Consider the following 19,716-nt stretch of genomic DNA (forward strand, 5'->3'; position numbering starts at 1 on the left):
TCTTGATGAAGGGGTTAGGGAAATCGCTAGGCTCCATTCCCATTGCCCACAAACTTCTCCATTATACTACCACCCTTCTCCTACTCCTAACTTTCAATTCCACAGCCGCCTTTCCCTCAGGCTTTGTGGCGGCAGCGCTGGCTTCGACTCCGGCTCATGCTCTACCAGTCATTGTCAAGTTCAAGACTCAAAGCCAATACAACAGCTAAATCTTGACTACTTTTATTCTGTTTTCCAATGAGGTAAATGAAAATTGATACACGAGTTTTTGATTAAGTTTTTGTGTTTGAATGTGATTTTAGTCGTATATTATATCAAGGTTTTCTTTTTCATGTTTTATTATATAGTTTTCTTTATCTATATGGTTGATTTTTATTTATTTTTATCTTGTATCCAATAATAGTAAACACAACTCTCTTTCTAAAACGAAATATATGAAATATCATACACGATCAATGATAAATTTCTTCTATAAAGTAACATTATGTGTTCACACATTGCAAAACTGTGTCCATCCCAACGCTAAAGAATAAGAACAAAGCAAATTGCTTGCAATATGAAGAGTGCATAACTATTGGTATCTCTTGCAATCTACACATATGAAGGAAGAAAAAGGAAAAAAAAAAAGAATTTCTCCAGAAAACTCCGAACTATCCTTGATTTGGCCTTCAAATGGTTCCAGAAAATCATCATCGTTGTCTTCGTCATCATTGATTAACAAAACCGAAGCTCCCTGCAAAAGAAATCACTTGAGTTCCAAGCATTTTGGTAGATAAAATTCAGAAGGTGATGCAAGCAGGGATTTAATTCAGCAGCTGTTCCCGTTTGGTGGACAAATCAGGCTGCCATATAGTCACCAAATATTAGCATAAGGTTATTACAATAGAAAATACTAGTTCTTTGATGATGCATCAGAGTCAAAGATTCTCGAAATTTCGGATAAAAAGCTTTACCTCCGACAAGTTTCCCAAAGTTTTCATGATTTCAGAAGAAAGAGTTTCCCTACTTTGGTCTGAAGCTATCTGAATTTCCGGGAGAGTCTTTAAAGACACAGCATCATCTTCTTTAGATCCATAAACATTTGTTGGATGGTCAGGCACAGTGTTAACTGCCTGTAACCTACGATCGTCCAGCAAGCTCAAAAATGGATCATCCTATGGATCATAGAACCATGGCACATCAAAACAAGATATAGTAAACCGGAATAACTAATCATTTGGAACAATGATATTAGTTACTTCCATTACACATTACAAATTCTTGAAGTAAAAAAGGATTGATATTTTGCATTAGAGAAGATAGAAACTTCAACCTTATTCCAGAAGGAAAAGCAAGTATGGTTTCATGAATGAGAAGTTTCATACCATTATCTGTAAGTGGAACCATGGCAGAATCGATGATAGGGCGAATATTAAATTCTTTTGATGAGAAGAGTATCAATGAAGTTGCCAAGGTGAAAAGAGATCTACGACGTGACGGTGGAAGTGGCCCTGCAGCATTAGCGGAAGTACAATTGATTTCTGATTTGATAAAAAGAAATAGTAAACTCCCATAACTAATACTTGTAGGTAACCTACACAAAGATAACATGTGCTTACCCGCTTTTTGCACCATTGATCTCTGGTTTGATATGTATTAAATTTTACATGGTATCAGAGTCGGTACTACCGCAAGTTGTTATCCTCTTGACAATGAATTTATTATCCGCACATATAAAGTTTATAATACATGTTTGTTCCTACACTTGAGGGGGAGTATCGTAGTGAATTAATTTAATTTAAGTATTCTTTTATTACTTAATCCAATTTTTGTTTGTGGAGAGGGGGTCATGAAAGTTAAAGGCAAGAGAAAGCAGACACCGTAAAAATCATTCGATTCCAAAAGACAATTACAACTTTGGGTGCTCACCTCCTTCGTCGAGAGAGATGCTTCTCAGTGACAAAGCTAACTGGAAACTACGAACAAGAGCCTTGTGACTAGAATTCTGCATTACATAAACACAAACATACAAAAATTAAACTCAGAAATAGAATGAATGTCAGTTTGATGTAATGGGTAACCACCAGAAGAAAGTTTTCTCTCCAGTAAGCAGCTTAGACAATCAACTACGCAACACATGGATTTAATAAGATCTCCCCAAGGATACAATCAAATAACTTGCAACATTGAAGATCTTAGGTTCATCTATACATATTTCTATAAAACAAAGTTTACAGTCTGTATTTTTTGTTCCTACACGATAAAGAAACCTCTAACTCATGCCAAAAAAGTGCCATGCTGGTAGAGCATCAATTGAGAAATTTACCTTGGCTCGAGAGAAGAGCAACACAAGGCTGTATGTGTGAGCGATTGCTTCATAGTTCTGTGGGGTATTTTGAGGAGAGATAGACCGCCCAAATTGATGAAAGCAAGAGACTAATCTGGGTGCTACTAAGCCGTAAGGAATTGGCCTCCTGAGGTTTGACAAATAAAAACTTCATGAAAAGATCACAAATTTGACAAATATCAAACAAATCATGGGGTTTATCGTTTGAAACATTCATTTTACAAGAAGCTTTAGGCATATAGGTAAAGAGCAAGTCACTGCTGTCTGAATCAGGTCTTGTACTTCCTTACTATGTTAGTCAAACTCAGATGAGAATGTCTGACACTGGTACGTGTCCGACTCCGACGTGTATTTTCATTTTTATTCAGGATTTTCCTTTATTTGGAGGATCTTTGGAAGATCATATCCATATACTTATGTTTGGATTTGTATTGCTCGGAGGATTTTCATCTGTTGCCAAAGACACCGGCGGACTTATTATAGTGTATGTTCTTGTGTTAGATGTTAATCTATTCAGAATCCCATTTTGAATGTTTTCTAGTTGCTCCTCACTAGCAACAGTTTCTTTATTCTATAGACAAGCATTCTCCCTTGAGAAGGATTTCTCTTTCTTTAGCTTCTTGAAAAGGGCAGCTGAAGAAGAAAAGATGGAGACGGTTCTCGAAAGCGTTCTTGGAATACCTGAGCCTTTCTTTGTTACTCCAGTAACAGAGGATGGTTGAGGGCAAACTGAAGATGGCACAAGAACAACAGAAAAGATACGGTGGGCTCCGATCCGTATCTCATGGTCAGGGTGGACCATAGCCGGGAGTAATTGATGGAACAAAGCCTCGGGAAATGCCTTTGTGAACGAGGGAAGTCCAAATAAAAATGGTTTAGGGACTAATCTTTCTTTTGATCTATACAGGGAGTTAGAAGATCATGATGAGGAAATCAAGAAGTTGAAAAACATATTTTCAGTTTATTCCGATCTAAAATTGATGAGGGTATGATTTGGATAGGATGAATCAATAATATGATCATTACCTTGTTTAGATAGGATGGATTTGGAATTGAGGCTATGATCTGAGCTGTGTGATAAATAACACGGATTGTAGTTCTTGCTATAAATGTAATATTTGGGATATTCTCCAACATCACAACCATAGCATCAAGAATTGGACCTGCATCACCAACTTGTTCACAAGAACAATTAACATGAAAAAAAAAACTAAGTAATTGGCTTAGATGATCTAACCCGAGTTTTAGTAACACATCTATTCAAGAATGACAAAAGTGTCTCACCTTATGTGATAACTGTACTAGACAATCATCCACTGCTTCTTTGAAGCACTTGTTCCAATTTATTATTTAAGTTCCCATAGTTGCATCGTCAAGCGAGCAATGTATTCTCCTTCGTCAATGCCTCATAACATCACTAACTGCACTGATTATTGCTACAGAAGCCTCAACTTTTGAATCTCTAGCAAGGGATGTTATAACTTCTACAATTTGAGGTTGCACGTCAGGTTGTTTGAGGACACTTTTGTGATCAAGATGCTTAACTAGTGCGGACAGCAGAAGATGTGCATTCTGTCCTGCAAACGCGGGGAAACAGATAGTATCACTTTTCTCACCGTCTAAAGGTCATAAATTTTTAGGAAAAGCAGAAGAACAGAACATTAATCAGAAATAGATAATAGGAGGGGGGACAGAAGAAAAAAAGAGCATGAGTACCAGAACTATCTGTTAAAATCTGCATTTCCCTTAAGACCGGCAAGGCAAGACCATTTTCAGCGGACCATAACCTTTCCTTATCGAAGTAACGAAACATAGACTCATGAACGCATCGTGTTGTTGTAGCTCCTTTGTTAGTTATCAAATTCTGCCGAAATGTGAGAATGTTCACCCATTAACCAAACCTGCACCAGAAGGTAAAAAATTAAACGTGCATTAGAGTAGTTATATATACAATTTGAACAGAGAAAAACTTGAACTGCAAGGAAGAAAATAATAACTGTGAAAGGGAAAACCGTTGCCTTGGCTCTTATCATCTACAACTGAAATGTTCTTTTGTCTTGAAATCAACCCGTATCTTTCAAAATAATATGACAACAAATTCGGTTTCGGATAAAGAAAGATTACGGAGATGGTACGTTTTTATGTTTGCTCTCAACCTTCAATTTTCTTCAAGTTATGTATCCGATTCCCATATCCGACATATGGCCAGACAACGGTACGGGGTGCCGGATCATCGAACCAAACTCTTGTAAAGGATTATAGTCCTCCCCAATGCAATCAGACATGCTTGTAATTGTTAGATTAAAATCCATAATTTTGGGCACATATATATATATAATATATAATGTTATCATAAAGTATGACATAAAATTAAGTAACCAATTATTTTACATGTGTCGTAGGTATTGAAGTGTCATGGAATTAAAATGTAGAAACCATAAATTGTATTTATAATTTGATGAGAGACAAAATTATAAATACTTTAAAGACTAACATAATATTCAGTCTATATAAAAAGATAGTAGTCCCCAAGAAATACGTTGTATTTAGGCCTACACGAATAAGGGTATGTTCATATTCGTTCGTTTAAACTTAACAGAACAAACGAACGAACACGAACAACTAAACGAACAATATTTATTATTCGTGTTAATTCATTAATGAATGTATATTGTTCATGTGAATGATGCTACCTAACGATCCATTATCTCTCTCTTTTTTATAATAGTCATGGCTCCAATGATTTAAGAAAAATATTAGAGAAGACTTAGGGAAGGGTCTTTCTTTATAAAAGTTGTCAATATCTCCCTTTTTCCACTGCAATTATTATAATGCAAACATTTTTGTATAAATATTTTTCAAATCTCTATACTTTTCACAAGCGATTAAGTAAACAATAACAACTAAGAAGGGTGTTAATTATTCATATTAATACATGACATATTTTGAACTAAAATGGATTGAATTTTAATTTCTTTTATTTTATACACTTTTATATGATAAATACTTTAACAATCTGATAATTATTTTTATAAAAAAGAAGTATAAAATAATATAAACATAATTGGTACCTAGTCAATTACCCTATATTTTAAAATTGAAAATTTTGAGTTTGAAATCGTATTTAATTTAAAAATCCACTAAGTATGCATATTTAAAATTTAAAGAACCTAAGGATCAAACCTAAAAATGGAGGCTCTAATATTAATTTAAATTAATTTTAATCGATTATGAAAATCGAATAATTAATTCAGAACCTCGAGCAAAAGCAAGAACTAAATTAAGACTTCTTCTTAATTAAAAGTTTAGGGACCAAATTTAAAGGATTCTAAATTTAAGGACTAAATCTAACAAAACAAGTGATCTACCAAGGACTAAAACAGAGGAATTTAACAAAACTCAAACAGAGAATAAATACTTGAAATATAAATATTGCGGTATAATTGCCATAATAAAAAAACTAGAATAATAAAATATAGAAATTTAAGCGCTAGAATATAAATAATAAAAAAATAAAGACATAAAATTAAAGGCTATAAATTAAAGTTCCAAAAAATAAAAGGATAGAAATATAAATACATAAAAGTAAAGGGCAGAATTATGAATGCATAAAATTAATGCTCCTTTACATATTTGGTCACCATTTATGTCAGTTTAATTGGATCAAATTAAAAGGAAATTTATGTCATTTGTACATGATCAATTGAAAAGCAGAGCATGGAGTAGAACCATTCAATGCTTGCAAGCTTCTTAGTCCTGTCCAAAACACCTTAGTTACATCATAAGAAAGCCTCGTCAGTTTTGTTGCAAAGAGAATGCGATAGAAATGGCGAAATGATTGTTGTTGGATCATTTTGAACTCGGGTAGTAAAGAATTGGGTGATATTGATTACGTTCCGGAATAAATTTATTTGGAGTGCATGACCTACCAGCTAGGGAACGTGTGGTGTTTCTTTCTCCCACTATTAAATTGTTACAGCAAAGTAGGCCCTTTGGCCTCAGAAGACGACATAGAAGCTTTCAATGGTGTAAGCCAAGTCCTCCTTGTAGTCTCCATGATCAAAGCAAAGCAGGGCCCTTTGGCCTCAATGTCAGAAGTTCCGCGTTTTTTATTTAAAAGATCATGACCATTCCAAGAAATTTCCTATCATTTACCATGGAATGTTCTTTTGTTTTGAAATCAACCCATATTCTTTCAAAATAATATGACATACCGAATTCGGGTTCGGATAAAGATCATATCAACACTATTCCAATGGTTGAGTCTAATGGCTATGGCTCAACCTTAGCACTATGATGTCAAACCAAGATGCACAAACTTCAAAACCAGACAGCTAATGGAAAATGTTTTAGACAAGAAGATGACATATGTATCGAACAAATGTGTATGTCTTCTTTTGGCTCTTCATTGAACATTACTTATTAGATGGCTGCAATTGTGAGGATTACTATGATTTCAAGTTATCAAAACCAGTACATGGAAGACGGGTAAGATTCACCAAATTTTCAATCTTTTTTGGTAACTCTTCAAGAAGATAAAAATAGTCGAGTTTCATCACTTTGCAAACTTTGTAACTTGCATATACTCCTTGGGAGGATCTCAAGATCTTCATTCCCAGAAAGATCAAGGTATCTCAAATTTATGAATGGAGCGTGGAACAAGATTTACATGGTTCAATTCCAACACACACAACCATCTACATTTATTGAATTCCATGTTGCCTTGCTCATATTTTGAATTTTCTGGTTATCAAATTGTAACAATAATGATAGTATATTAATTTATGATTGTCGGAATTAAATTAAATTGATAAAATATGTTATAATTTAATTATTTAATTAGTTGTACGAACCAAACTATCAAATTTACTCACCTGAAGAGGGCACCACTCGAACTCACATCTTCAAGAGTATGCCGGTGTCATCTGAGACATGTTCAATTTGGTCACCGTTTATGTCAAATTTATTGGATCAATCGAAAATTACAAGGAAATTTATGTCATTTTATACGATCAATTGAAAAGCCGAGCATGGAGTAGAAGCATGTTGAAATAAGCAATCCGCAAGACTAGCACTGCAAGCTTTTTAGTCCTGTCCACATCACATTAGTTACATCATAAGAAAGCCTTGTCAGTTTTCCTGCAAAGAGAATGCGATAATAATGGCCAAATGTTTAGTGATACTTGTTTTTTGATTATTTTGAACTCGGGTAGTAAAGAATTGGATGATATTGATTACCTTCGGGAAACATCGTCTGCTGATAGTTTACATTCTTCGAAACATCATTACCACAATATTTCAAGATCAAAATGAGTTTGGAGACGATGTTTTTAGACATTGTGGCTTGGTGCTTTTATTGGTAGTTAATTGTGATACCTTTTGTTGTACTGTAAGTTGTGATTAGAGCAGTAATGAGTAACGCGCAAGATAAAGGGAAGAACATAACAATGAACACCGAGGATTGTTTACACAGTTCGGTGTCACTCCTACATCTGCAGGGCCTTGCCCAGAAAAACAAACATCCTAATGAACATCACTAAGGAAATTTATGTCATTTTTACATGATCAATTGAAAAGCAGAGCATGAAGTAGAAGCATTTTGAAAATAAGCAATCCGCAAGACTAGCATTGCAAGCTTCTTAGTCCTGTCCACATCACCTTAGTTACATCATAAGAAATCCTTGTGATGAGTGTTTTTAATTGATAATATTTTCTTGTTAATTCTTTGATCTTATGGATTTATTACTGTTGATTTGGTTGTATTGTGCTTATTTTCATGCAAGATCTTATTTTCCAGAAGTAACAGTAACGAGGGTGCATTCTGCATTTTTTATTATTTGGTCACGGTTGGAGACATGGGCACGACTGTGGGCATGACACGTTCCGACGTGGTAGTTTCTAGAAGGTCCAGTTAACAGCGGTTTTCTATAAGATCTAATTAGCACCTTCTGAAAGGTGGACGGGCAGAGATATCTTAGGAGATTTATTTTTAAATTTGAAAAACATTTGGAATTATCTTTAGGATTATTTTTATTTTAATTTCTATGTTTATCTCTAGTATTTTAGAAGTTATAAATACCCTCTTGGAGAAAGGCTCAAACACACTTGTTTTTATTTGGTTTTGTAATTTTCGATTCTTTGGTTTTATAAAAGCTTTTCTTAGTTTTCATTTTTATTTTATTTCAAGTTTTATTTTTTAAACATGATAAGTATGAATTCTGCATGCTTAACTAATTTTCTCATCAGCCGAAAGGCTAAGCGATGACCCAATTCAATAAGTGAGAATTGAAAAGCACTTAACATCTTCAGAATGTCATTTTCAATTTTCTGGAAACTTGGATAGGTAATCGACCTAACCTTTTAAAATCAAAACACTTTCATTTCAAAAAGAGCATGTTGGTCTGGATGTTGTTTTGATTTAAAGTTGGGAGGAAAGATCGGTGAATAGAAAATCCGACTTCCTGTGAACAAACTTAGCGGCGTCCGCTAAGGGAAACTAAGATTGGGTTCTATTCTCAGAGAAACAACATAATCGGAGTCAGACTTTTCCTAAACTAAAATTGTTTTTGCGCTAACTACAATTGTCGTAGTTGGTTCAATTAAAAGCTGGATTTCCAAAGATTGGCTTTGGGAAAATCGGTTACCAAAGTGAAAAGCAAGTTACAAGGATAATGCCTTGTAGACTGTAATCGGCATGAATCCCGAAGTGAAAATCTATTTTCGATGATAAAAAACGAATTGAGTCAAAACGAGACTTGAGGTTGCTTTCTACTATAGTTATTTTCAAATCTTTGTTTTCTTAATTTATTTTCACTTTAAAATTATTTTTCCTCATTCAATCATTTTCATCAAACCCCCTCCCATTTTCTTTACTACTTATCGCTTGGTTTAAGCAATTCAAATAGAATTTTGGGAATTTTCCAAGTCCCTGTGGATCAACTCTTACTTCTCTTTACTACGTATTTCTTTATGATATATGACTAAGAAGAAGGAATTTATTTTGACATCAAAAAGATAGTTATCAAATTGACACTGTTACCTAAGATTTCGCCAAAATTACAAATTTTTGTTTGCTTTTGATTTATGACCAGGACAAACCCGTGCGAATTAGTGGATTACGACCCGGAAATCAAAGCCAGAGCTCGAAGACTTCACGCATAGACACTAGGGAAAGAAGAAGACAACAATTAGATCTAGAATCGAATTCATAATCAAGTTCAAGCGAATCCATTAATACATAACCAAATTTGAAGGTTGATCCCATTATCAGAGACTTAGCAGCAACTCCTACTGAACAAGAACCTTTCTGCATTGATTTTCCCCAAGGAAAACTCCATACCAGTTAAAATTGACCTTATTCATCTCCTCCCTACTTTCCGCGGATTACCAAACGAGAATCCACATAAACATCTCACATAATTTCACATGATCAGCTCTAGCATGAAACCACAGGGAGTAACTAAGGACCAAATCAAATTTAGAGATTTTCCTTTTTTCTTATCTAATTCGACTAAGGAGTGGTTATTTTATTTACCTCCAAATTCTGTTACCACACGGGCTTAAATGACTCGCTTTTTTCTTGACAGGTTTTTCCCTGCGGCAAAAGCAAGTGAGTTAGGAAGAAGAATAATTGGAATCAAGCAACTAGAGGGAGAGTCACTCTATGACAACTGAGAGAGATTTAAAAAGTTATGTGCTAGTTGCCTACAACATGTATTAACTGAGCAAACACTCCTTCAATATTTTTATGAATGATTGACTCCCTTGGAAATGAAGATGATCGATACTGCCACCGGAGGAGTTTTAGTGAACATGACTCCTACTGAGGCTGGGGATTTAATTTCCACGATGGCTGTAAATTCTCAACAGTTTCGCCTAACTAATGAACCTCCTTGTAGGGTTCATGGGATAAGTTCATCTTCCTTAGAAAGTAGGATAGATAAATTAACTGAAGTATTCAACTCTATTGTTGTAGGAAAGATTGGACCAACAGATTGTGTGGAATATGTGCATTACTTGATCATCCAACAGACGGCCGTCCACTGATTCAAGATGACACATATGCTCAAGTTAATGCAGTAGTGAACTTTCCAAGACCTCCCCAAAGGGCTTATAATCCCTACAACAATACTTACAACACAGGATGGAGGGATCATCCAAATTTTAGTTACGCTCATAACTCAAGGCCAAGTCAAGCTTATCAATCAAGGCCACCTCCACCACCCCAACAGCCACAGAAGTCATCATTAGAATCAATCGTTGAGAGGTTGGCTCTTTCCCAAGAAAAAATTCAGATTCGTACTGAAGCCCACTTCTAAGAGATGGACAAGCAGATAAGCCAACTGGCTCAGACCGTGGGACGCTTGGAATCACAAGGTAAACTTTCATCTCAAACCGAGGTAAACCCAAGGGAGAATGTCAACGCTATCACTCTTCGGAGTGATACAATTGTCGCACCACCTGTTCCAGAAAATGAAGCAATCCAAAAAGAAAAGAAAGTTGTTGACTCAGGATCCCAAAAGAAGGGAGATAAATTACAAACGGATCCAATACCATCTCCTTATGTTGTGCCACCACCTTTTCCATCAAAGTTAGTAAAAAGGGCTAAACAAACTGAGGAAAAGAAAATATTAGATGTATTTCAGAAGGTGAAATCAATATACCTCTGATTAAAGTTATCCGAAAAGTTCCAAGATATGTCAGGTTTTTAAATGACCTTTGTACAACAAAGAGGAAGTTTTTCGAGATCGAGAAGGTAAATCTAGAAGAACATGTCTCAGTTGTTTTCCAACGAAAGTTGCCAACAAAACTGAAAGACCAAGGTATGTTCGAAATACCCTGTAAAATTGGTAAAGTTGGGATAAAGCGAGCCATGTGTGATCTTGGCATCTCTATTAATGTGATGCCTCTCTCTGTTTATAATATGATTACTAATGAGCCTTTGAATGATACAAAAATATCAATTTAGCTTGTCGATAGATCTGTCATTTACCCAGAAGAACTCTTGGAAAATGTGCTGGTAAGGGTAAAGGATTTAATATTTCCCGCTGATTTTTATATAATTGACATGGAGAATGATCGCATCAGCACGTCTTCCGATATTTTATTGGGGCTTCCCTTTCTAAGTACTGCGCACACAAAGAGTAACGTAAGAAGCAGGACTTTAACCATGAAATTTGATGGTGAGATCATTAAATTTGATGTGTATAAGGCAATGAAATATCCTGACAAAGAAGAGAGCATAAATTATGTTGATATAATTGATCATTTGGCTGATGAATTTTTAGGAACTAATTTTTCTTTTGATCTATGCAAGGAGTTAGAAGATCATGATGAGGAAATCAAGAAGTTGGAAAACATATTTTCAGTTTATTCCGATCTAAAATTGATGAGGGTATGATTTGGATAGGATGAATCAATAATATGATCATTACCTTGTTTAGATAGGATGGATTTGGAATTGAGGCTATGATCTGAGCTGTGTGATAAATAACACAGATTGTAGTTCTTGCTATAACTGTAATATTTGGGATATTCTCCAACATCACAGCCATAGCATCAAGAATTGGACCTGCATCACCAACCTGTTCACAAGAACAAAAAAAAACAAAGTAATTAGCTTAGATGATCTAACCCGAGTTTTAGTAACACATCTACTCAAGAATGACAAAAGGGTCTCCCCGTATGCGATAACTGTACTAGACAATCATCCACTGCTTCTTTGAAGCTCTTGTTCCAATTTATTATTTCAGTTCCCATAGTTGCATCATCAAGCGAGCAATGTATTCTCCTTCGTAAATGCCTCACAACATCACTAACTGCACTGATTATTGCTACAGAAGCCTCAACTTTTGAATCTCTATCAAGGGATGTTATAACTTCTACAATTTGAAGTTGCACGTCAGGTTGTTTGAGGGCACTTTAGTGATCAAGATGCTTAACTTCTACAGAAGGCGTGCATTCTATCCTGCAAACGTGGGGAAACAGATAGTATCACTTTTCTCACCTTCTAAAGGTCATATATTTTTTTAGGAAAAGCAGAAGAACAGAACATTAACCTGAAATAGATAATAGGAGGGCCGACAGAAGAAAAAAAGAGCATCAGTACCAGAACTATCTGTTAAAATCTGCATTTCCCTTAAGACCGGCAAGGCAAGACCATTTTCAGCGGACCACAACTTTTCCTTATCGAAGTAACGAAACATAGACTAATGAACGCTTCGTGTTGTTGTAGCTTCCTTTTCTAGTTTTGCCATATTACGTAAGCAAACCCTGGTCCAGAAGCAGGGATTCCGGGCATCTACCCTGTGAGGGGGAAAAATTCATTGTCAGGTAATAGTTTAAACCAAAACTAAATCCAAAACTTGAGTCATGGGATTACACTGAGACATTTAGTTCACCTTTAGCATTTACAATTCTACGCCATGAAGGAACATTTATAAGAACTTTTTGCGACGGAGTGGTACGACTCTCAGTTCTTAGCACTTCTTGCACCCATCGACTTTGGCCACCATTAAGGTTCTCTGAATTTATCTTTGGGACTCCATAATTTTCCAAGACAACTGAAACAATCTGTGGTTGATAATTGAAAATTCTTTTAATGCAAATGGTACAAAACAACAACCACAAAACTGAGATAGCTGCAATTTTTTAAAGGTTCTTAAGAATTACAGCTGCATACATGATTTTGATAACAAACCAAGGGGAAAAGAGGGGCATTAAAGCATGAAGAAATCAACTGCACTGAAAATGACCAAACTATTCTGGTGAATATATGATTTTGATAACTCATACTTTTTTAACTAGCCACTTTGGTCTGTTAAGAAAGTAAACAATCACATCAATTGAGGATTTTATAAATGAAATCCATCAATATAGAAGAAAACATTCAAACATAGGGACTTAAGAAAATAAACAAGTTAATAGCAAAGCAATAAACTTGTAAATGTATTTTAATAAGTCATAATCAACTCACATTATCAAATTCTGCCGAAATGTGAGAATGTTCACCCATTAACCAAATCTGCACCAGAAGATAAAAAATTGAAACGTGCATTAGAGTAATTATATATACAATTTGGACAGAGAAAAACGTGAACTGCAAGAAAAGAATAATTGTGAAAGGGAAAACCATTGACTTGGTTCTTTTGAGAAAGGTAAATTGAAGTGAACCTTGAAGGCATTCATTCTAAGTAAAACCTTCGAATTTAGTTCCTCTGCCTTCACTGCATGTACTGTATATAGTATTAGTTTGTTCTGGCTTAATTTCCCAGAACCTATATAATTGTTGGTCGAGTTATATGATATAAGGTTCACTTTTATCATCTATTTCCAAGAAATCCAACTAAAACTTGATATATTAATGCATGTCGAAACAAGAGAAGCTTCTTGAATGAGAATACCAATGAAGAAAGTGCTTGCAGCCCAGCTGAACGTAGATTCATCTCCCTTTCACCTTCCCCGATTTCTTGAGCTAACTGACAAACTTTTGGAATAAAGCCTTCTAAGTTTGACCTGGAAGTACTATCCTTCTGCAGAATTTGGTAAGATAAAAATGAGTTTGAAGCCTGTTTCCACAAACCTAATAACTAATAAAAGTAAAACAATTCCGCAAGATGGAAACCCATTTTTCATGACACTTGAAGCATACAAGTAATGCTAAAAGTACCAACCTGATTAATTACAAACTCAAAAAGAGTCTGACATCCTAGAATTTGCATTTCATACTGCCTTGTTTGATCCAGCAAAGTCTGTATAATGCTCTGTAAACTAGTAGCAAATAGTGTCCTATAAAAAATGGTTGATAACCAGAAATCAAGTGAGTTCAAGGAAACACTAAAAGTAGGAAGACAATTAAAAATTCTTCTGACGCGTTTGATTGAGATATTGACCCTGAAATTACAATGTGGATGTTTTCGATCTTTTGGTAAAAGGTTTAACATGATTAATATGAACATACTTTTCTTTTTAACAACTCAAATATTTGATCAAGAGACATGATCGCTTACATCTTTATCAGTACAAATAATAGAAAAACACTTGACATTCTCAAATTTCGAGACCAATCTCAATAATTCAAGAGAAGAATCCATAAAGGTATAACAAGTTTCAGTAATAAGAGTATCATACTGATAAGAGGAGGCTTTTTCATTATTGAATGAAGAGTATTTTCCTTGTTGAAATAGACTTTCACATCTAAGCACAATACTATAAAAATAAATATTAGATAAGAATTTGGATAATTGAGGTTCCTTGTTTTTACTATAAATCACTTTGGATAAGGAAATCGAAAAACAAGAGAGGGTAAAATATGCCATAATGCAGTAGTCTTGATATGATTCAAAACAGTGAGATACAAAGCCATAGAGTTTGCAACAGAAGAAACTCACATTTGGTCCTGACAAGATAGCAGTAACTTCTTGTAAATGCACTCAACAATTTTCACTGATTGAAAATTCTCATTCCTCAACTCCTTGTAGCACCTTTGCTCAAGGGAATCATTGATCTGATCATAAAATTTCCCAGAACTAGTTATAAGGATACTAGAATAATTAACTAGTAATGAAACAGTAAGATTTCAAAAGCAATATTAACACATCAAAAGCATATCCGAGGCTTAGAAATATACTATACCTTTGGGATGCGTAAAGGATTTTTCGAAACATATTCACGTAGTTTTTCAATCTTGTGATCATTTGGTCCATCCTCCTGTGACATAAAAAGTTCAACTTATATGATTAAATAAGGTGGAAGGATATAATTTAAAGCAAAATACAAAAAAATGCTAAAGCTGCAAATCTTCATACATTATAAAGACAGAATGATTAAAATGAGTGAATCACCATATTATGACTAATGATTGCTTAGCTAACCCATTTAATGATTGAATTAAAGCATTAGCCACCTGCAGGGCTGCATTATAAAGTAGCAAATATGCAAATGTCCCAAAACTCGAAAAAGAAAGTACTCCCAAGCCCTATACGTAAACAAGCATTAGCTAACTTAACCAGGGAGGGGGCTGACTGGGGCGGTCGCCACACTTGAAAATTTCAAATTCTGATATAATTTAGATATTTTCTTTGTATTTTCTATGATAATCTGTTTTCTCACTCTCCCTATAATTTTATAGGTTCGTCACCTAGCATAAAACAATGCGGTATAAATGTGAAATTTACATAACTTGAAGAGTACAAACCTTGTTGCGAGGGAATATTTCAGCAATCAACCTCTTATACCTCTTGACAGGCTTCCAGGACCTTGCACGCAATGAAGGGCAAAAGACACACAGGGTACCGCATGTGGTCAAGACTCGCCTCGACATCACACCGGAGATTAAGTTCATTTTTCTTAACACTAATCAGATTTTACAATAATAAAAGTAGCTAACGTAACTTCTCAAAAATCCCTCTGCTTTCTTTCCCTTCTAAATCAATAGGAAAACCTTGGACTTCAATGCCCAGAAGGGAAACAAAGCTTGAAAAACAATTGGCTAATGGCTACCCTTTAAACCAAATCAACATCAATCCATAGTATCACAATTCTATGGATTATAAGGCTGATAATAACAAACCAGGATTCAGGCTAGTAAACTTTGATCAAAGTATGACTGTCTGCTTCCAAAATCTGGATCAAAACTTAAAGAAAACAAAAGGGTATCAACAAAAAAACAATTTTGAATCAAAATTCGACAAAAACCCAACAACAAAAAAATCGATTGATCACGTGAAATTAACAAAAGGGTATATAAAAAAATGCAGATTTTGATCAAATTAATGAGAAAGTCGCATCAGAAACAAATGAAGTTTCCAAAGTTACCTCGGATCAATGCGAGAAAGTGAAGAACAGAGGATGGAAATTCGTCTAAAACATGCAAATCAATTACCGCGTTTCCAGCCTTCTCCAATCAGCGAAACAATTTGTCACGTTTCTTTCCAGAACTATTTGGAGGAATTAAATTGTAATTAATGTAATTTGATATTCTCAAATGGTATAATTCAGATCAGCGTTGCTGGCTGCCATTAGAAATATGCTGTTCACATTCAATAGATTGCTATATGGGCATCATTGTACGAACAAATCAAATAATAATATTGATTAATACTAAGTTTTAACTTTTAAGGTAATTAATCTGAAGTTATCTCTAGTTTTAAATATTATCCATTAATTTATTATTTCGTTTTAATGTTTGCTCCCCGCAAGAACGTGATATGATGTCTTTTTCTTCGCTCATGGTATACCGTTGACTACCGGTCACTTGTTTTATTTGTAAGGTCAAATTGACTTTTGGCCCTCTTCCATGCTCAAATATGATATTTTACCCCTTTTCTTTTAATTGATACAATTTAATTCTTTACGTTTATATTACATTAGTTAGCTCAAAACGTAAACACTGCTCATTTTTATATTAAAATAATGATATGAAATTTCATTAAACACACTCGTACTAACATACAAAAAAAAAATTATGTCCTCGTAATGATTTTAATATTTTTTTATTGTAGACACATATTTTCGTCCGACTTTGATTATCTATTTAAATATATTAGTATTGTATAAATATATGTGTTACGTTTATATCATACATATTATACTATATACTATAATATACTATGGTGGACATATACATTGTGCCCGTATATTACATAACATACATACATTACACCATTATATGCTTACATTGTATATTCATAACACATATATTTATTTTTTTTCTTTGTTTTATTTATAGACCCAACCCAAAAACAGTCCCACGAGGCCCAACTGACCCGGCCTAGCACGTGAGAAGCCTGTTAGGGTTTCACCTCACTTCCTTCTGTGCCGCATGTCTTGGACCGTCAGATCAACGGGCCATCCGACGGTCGAGATGGCTTGGAGAGTTTCCATCCCAGCTGCAACTCACCACCCGTTCCAGTCGCATCCAACAACTCCATATTCCGAAATTTTCAACACCATCGTGGATGAGAATCATGTCAAAAAATGGAAAAAGAAATAAGCATTTGAGTCTAAATAGGAGTCTAAATCGAATTGAAATAGGGGGTTCTCTAGAGACTATAAATACATGTAATGTTGTTCTAAGAAAGAGCACAAGAAATCACGAGAGAAATACACAAGAAATCAAAGCAAAAAGGCACTTGTAAAGCTTCGAAAAGAAATGAAAAAGGTAAAAGTTTTCACCTTTCTCAGTTTGTCGCTTGCATGTGGGTCTAAGTTATTTTGTTTCTTTTTTTTCTTTCTGTTCTTTATTAAAAAACCCAAAAAAGAAAGGAGGTCGATGATCGGAGGGGAGGACATTCGAGAAGTTTTTCTCAGATCTAGCCCTCCCCGAGGCTATTTTGTAAAAATCAAGGCTATTTTTGAAGAGAGGATGAAAAGGACTTTCAAAAAATGTATTTCTTTTTGGGTCTCACCGTCGATGAACGAGGCCAACGAGATGGTGGCCGGTCGGATTCTGGGTTCTCTATGAACCCAAGCGGTCGTGTTCTTCATTTATGAAGAACAATTGAGAGAAAAGGTTGTGTTTGGTTTTGATCAAATTGGGGGTGAGGGGAAAATGATTTTCTATTTATGAATGTTGGGTTTTATACTTGACCCGATGACCCGTTTTCGACCCGATGATCCAACTGGATCCCTTATGGGATCCGCGTGTTTTCACCTGGATAGGGACTTTTAAATCCTTTTTCACGCTTTTAATTCAATTTTAATTTCATTTTTTCTTTTAAGTTCATAATTCATTTTATTTTTCTTTTAATTTAGTTCTTTTTTATTTAAGTCACATTTTAATTTAATTATTTTTTTATCCCGACATTTTATTATTATTATTATTATTATTTGGTTAATGTTTATTTTTTTTTTTTTTTTTTGAATTTAGTTAACTTTTTGGTTTTTTTACTTTTTTTTATATATAATTTTTTTCATTTTTTTAATATTAGCCATTTTATATTTATTTTCCTTTTTTATTTAGCTATTTTTAGGGTTTTGTATTTTGATTTTGTTCTATTTTCTTTTATTTTGATTTTAGTAATCGTTTGTCTTTAATTTCGCAATTGATATTTCTTTTGTTTTTTTATGCCGTAGACTTTGTCTTTACATTTTTTTCTTACCACTTTGCGTTTTCAATATGTGGGATCTGGGATTGTTTTATGTTGAAAACATTTTGATATTTCGATATAACAAATTAAGTTAAATGAATTTTAAGATTTTCCAAATGATTTTCTAAGTATATTCGATAGAATTATTCGAATATCAAAACATTACTCCAAATCTTTCAAAGATCATTTTTAATCCTTACTCAAAGTGTAAAATTAAGTTTTAAACTTAAAACAATTTCAAAATAATTTTACGAAGTATTTCGAACCATTTCAAAGCCAAAAATTCCATATTACTCAAAGGGAACCGATTCCCCCCCAAGAGGGTACCGATTCCCCCCTGAATGGTTTGGCTCCGAGAATTCCAGTATGCTCGGAGGGAACCGATTCCCCCCCAGGGGTACCGATTCCCCCCTTGTATAACGGTCGAAATATTTGAATTTTACACTTAGGGAACCGATTCCCCATAGGGGGTACCAATTCCCCCCACGCTCCAAACTGTTTTATTAATTGTTTCACATTAAAACGACTATATTATTTTCTCTAATTATCCCCAACGTTCAGAAGTGATTCAAGGTGTATTTAAGCAAGCTTAGAAGTCATTGATCAATAACAAGAAACATCAAGCAATTAGAATCAAGAGAGAATCAAAGGGAAAGCATCAAACCTCAAGTTTGAGCATTTCAAGCCTATTTTTCATTCAATATTCATTTTGCTTTCAAGAACACTTATTATGATCAATTGTATTTATTCTTGAGTGTTCTTTCTTTGTTCTAGAATTGTGCAAACATATTTTCCTTGTGAGGTTTTTCTTGTAAGTTTGCAAATTTGTATTTCTCTTTGAGAAAAGAGTGTTCTCAAGAATTGGGGTATATTCTTGAGGGAGTTGTAAGGTTATCTCTTTGTCCTCAAAAGAAAGAATAAATTAGTGAATTTTTTTGAAAATCCTTAGTGTGGATAGCTAAGGTAGTGGACGTAGACTTTGGTTGATAAAGTCGAACCACTCTAAATCGTTGTGCAATTTCTTTCAATTTTCTGCAAAAGCTTCCACAAAAATTTTATTGCCAATTCACCCCCTCTTGGCCGATTCAGTCAATCGATTAACTCAACAATTGGCATCAGAGCCTAACTCATTTGAAGGTTTAATCGCCTCTTGAGTCGATTCGGGAAGAGTTATATCGATAATCAAAGTCATCAATGGCCTCCGCTTCAAACTTCGACTCTGGTCTCGATTCGATGCCCGTCAACAAGCCTCCTTTCTTCAATGGAGCTAACTATGCCTATTGGAAGAATAGAATGATGTAC

General features: G+C 34.5%; 1 pseudogene; it reads right to left on the reverse strand.

The window, feature by feature from the left end:
- Window positions 1-1,230: 1,230 nt before the first annotated feature.
- Window positions 1,231-16,296, reverse strand: LOC120158047 (annotated as a pseudogene).
- Window positions 16,297-19,716: the final 3,420 nt, after the last annotated feature.

Source organism: Hibiscus syriacus, unplaced genomic scaffold (assembly GCF_006381635.1).
Source record: "Hibiscus syriacus cultivar Baekdansim isolate YM2019G1 unplaced genomic scaffold, ASM638163v2 tig00111303_pilon, whole genome shotgun sequence".
Taxonomy (NCBI): Eukaryota; Viridiplantae; Streptophyta; class Magnoliopsida; order Malvales; family Malvaceae; genus Hibiscus; species Hibiscus syriacus.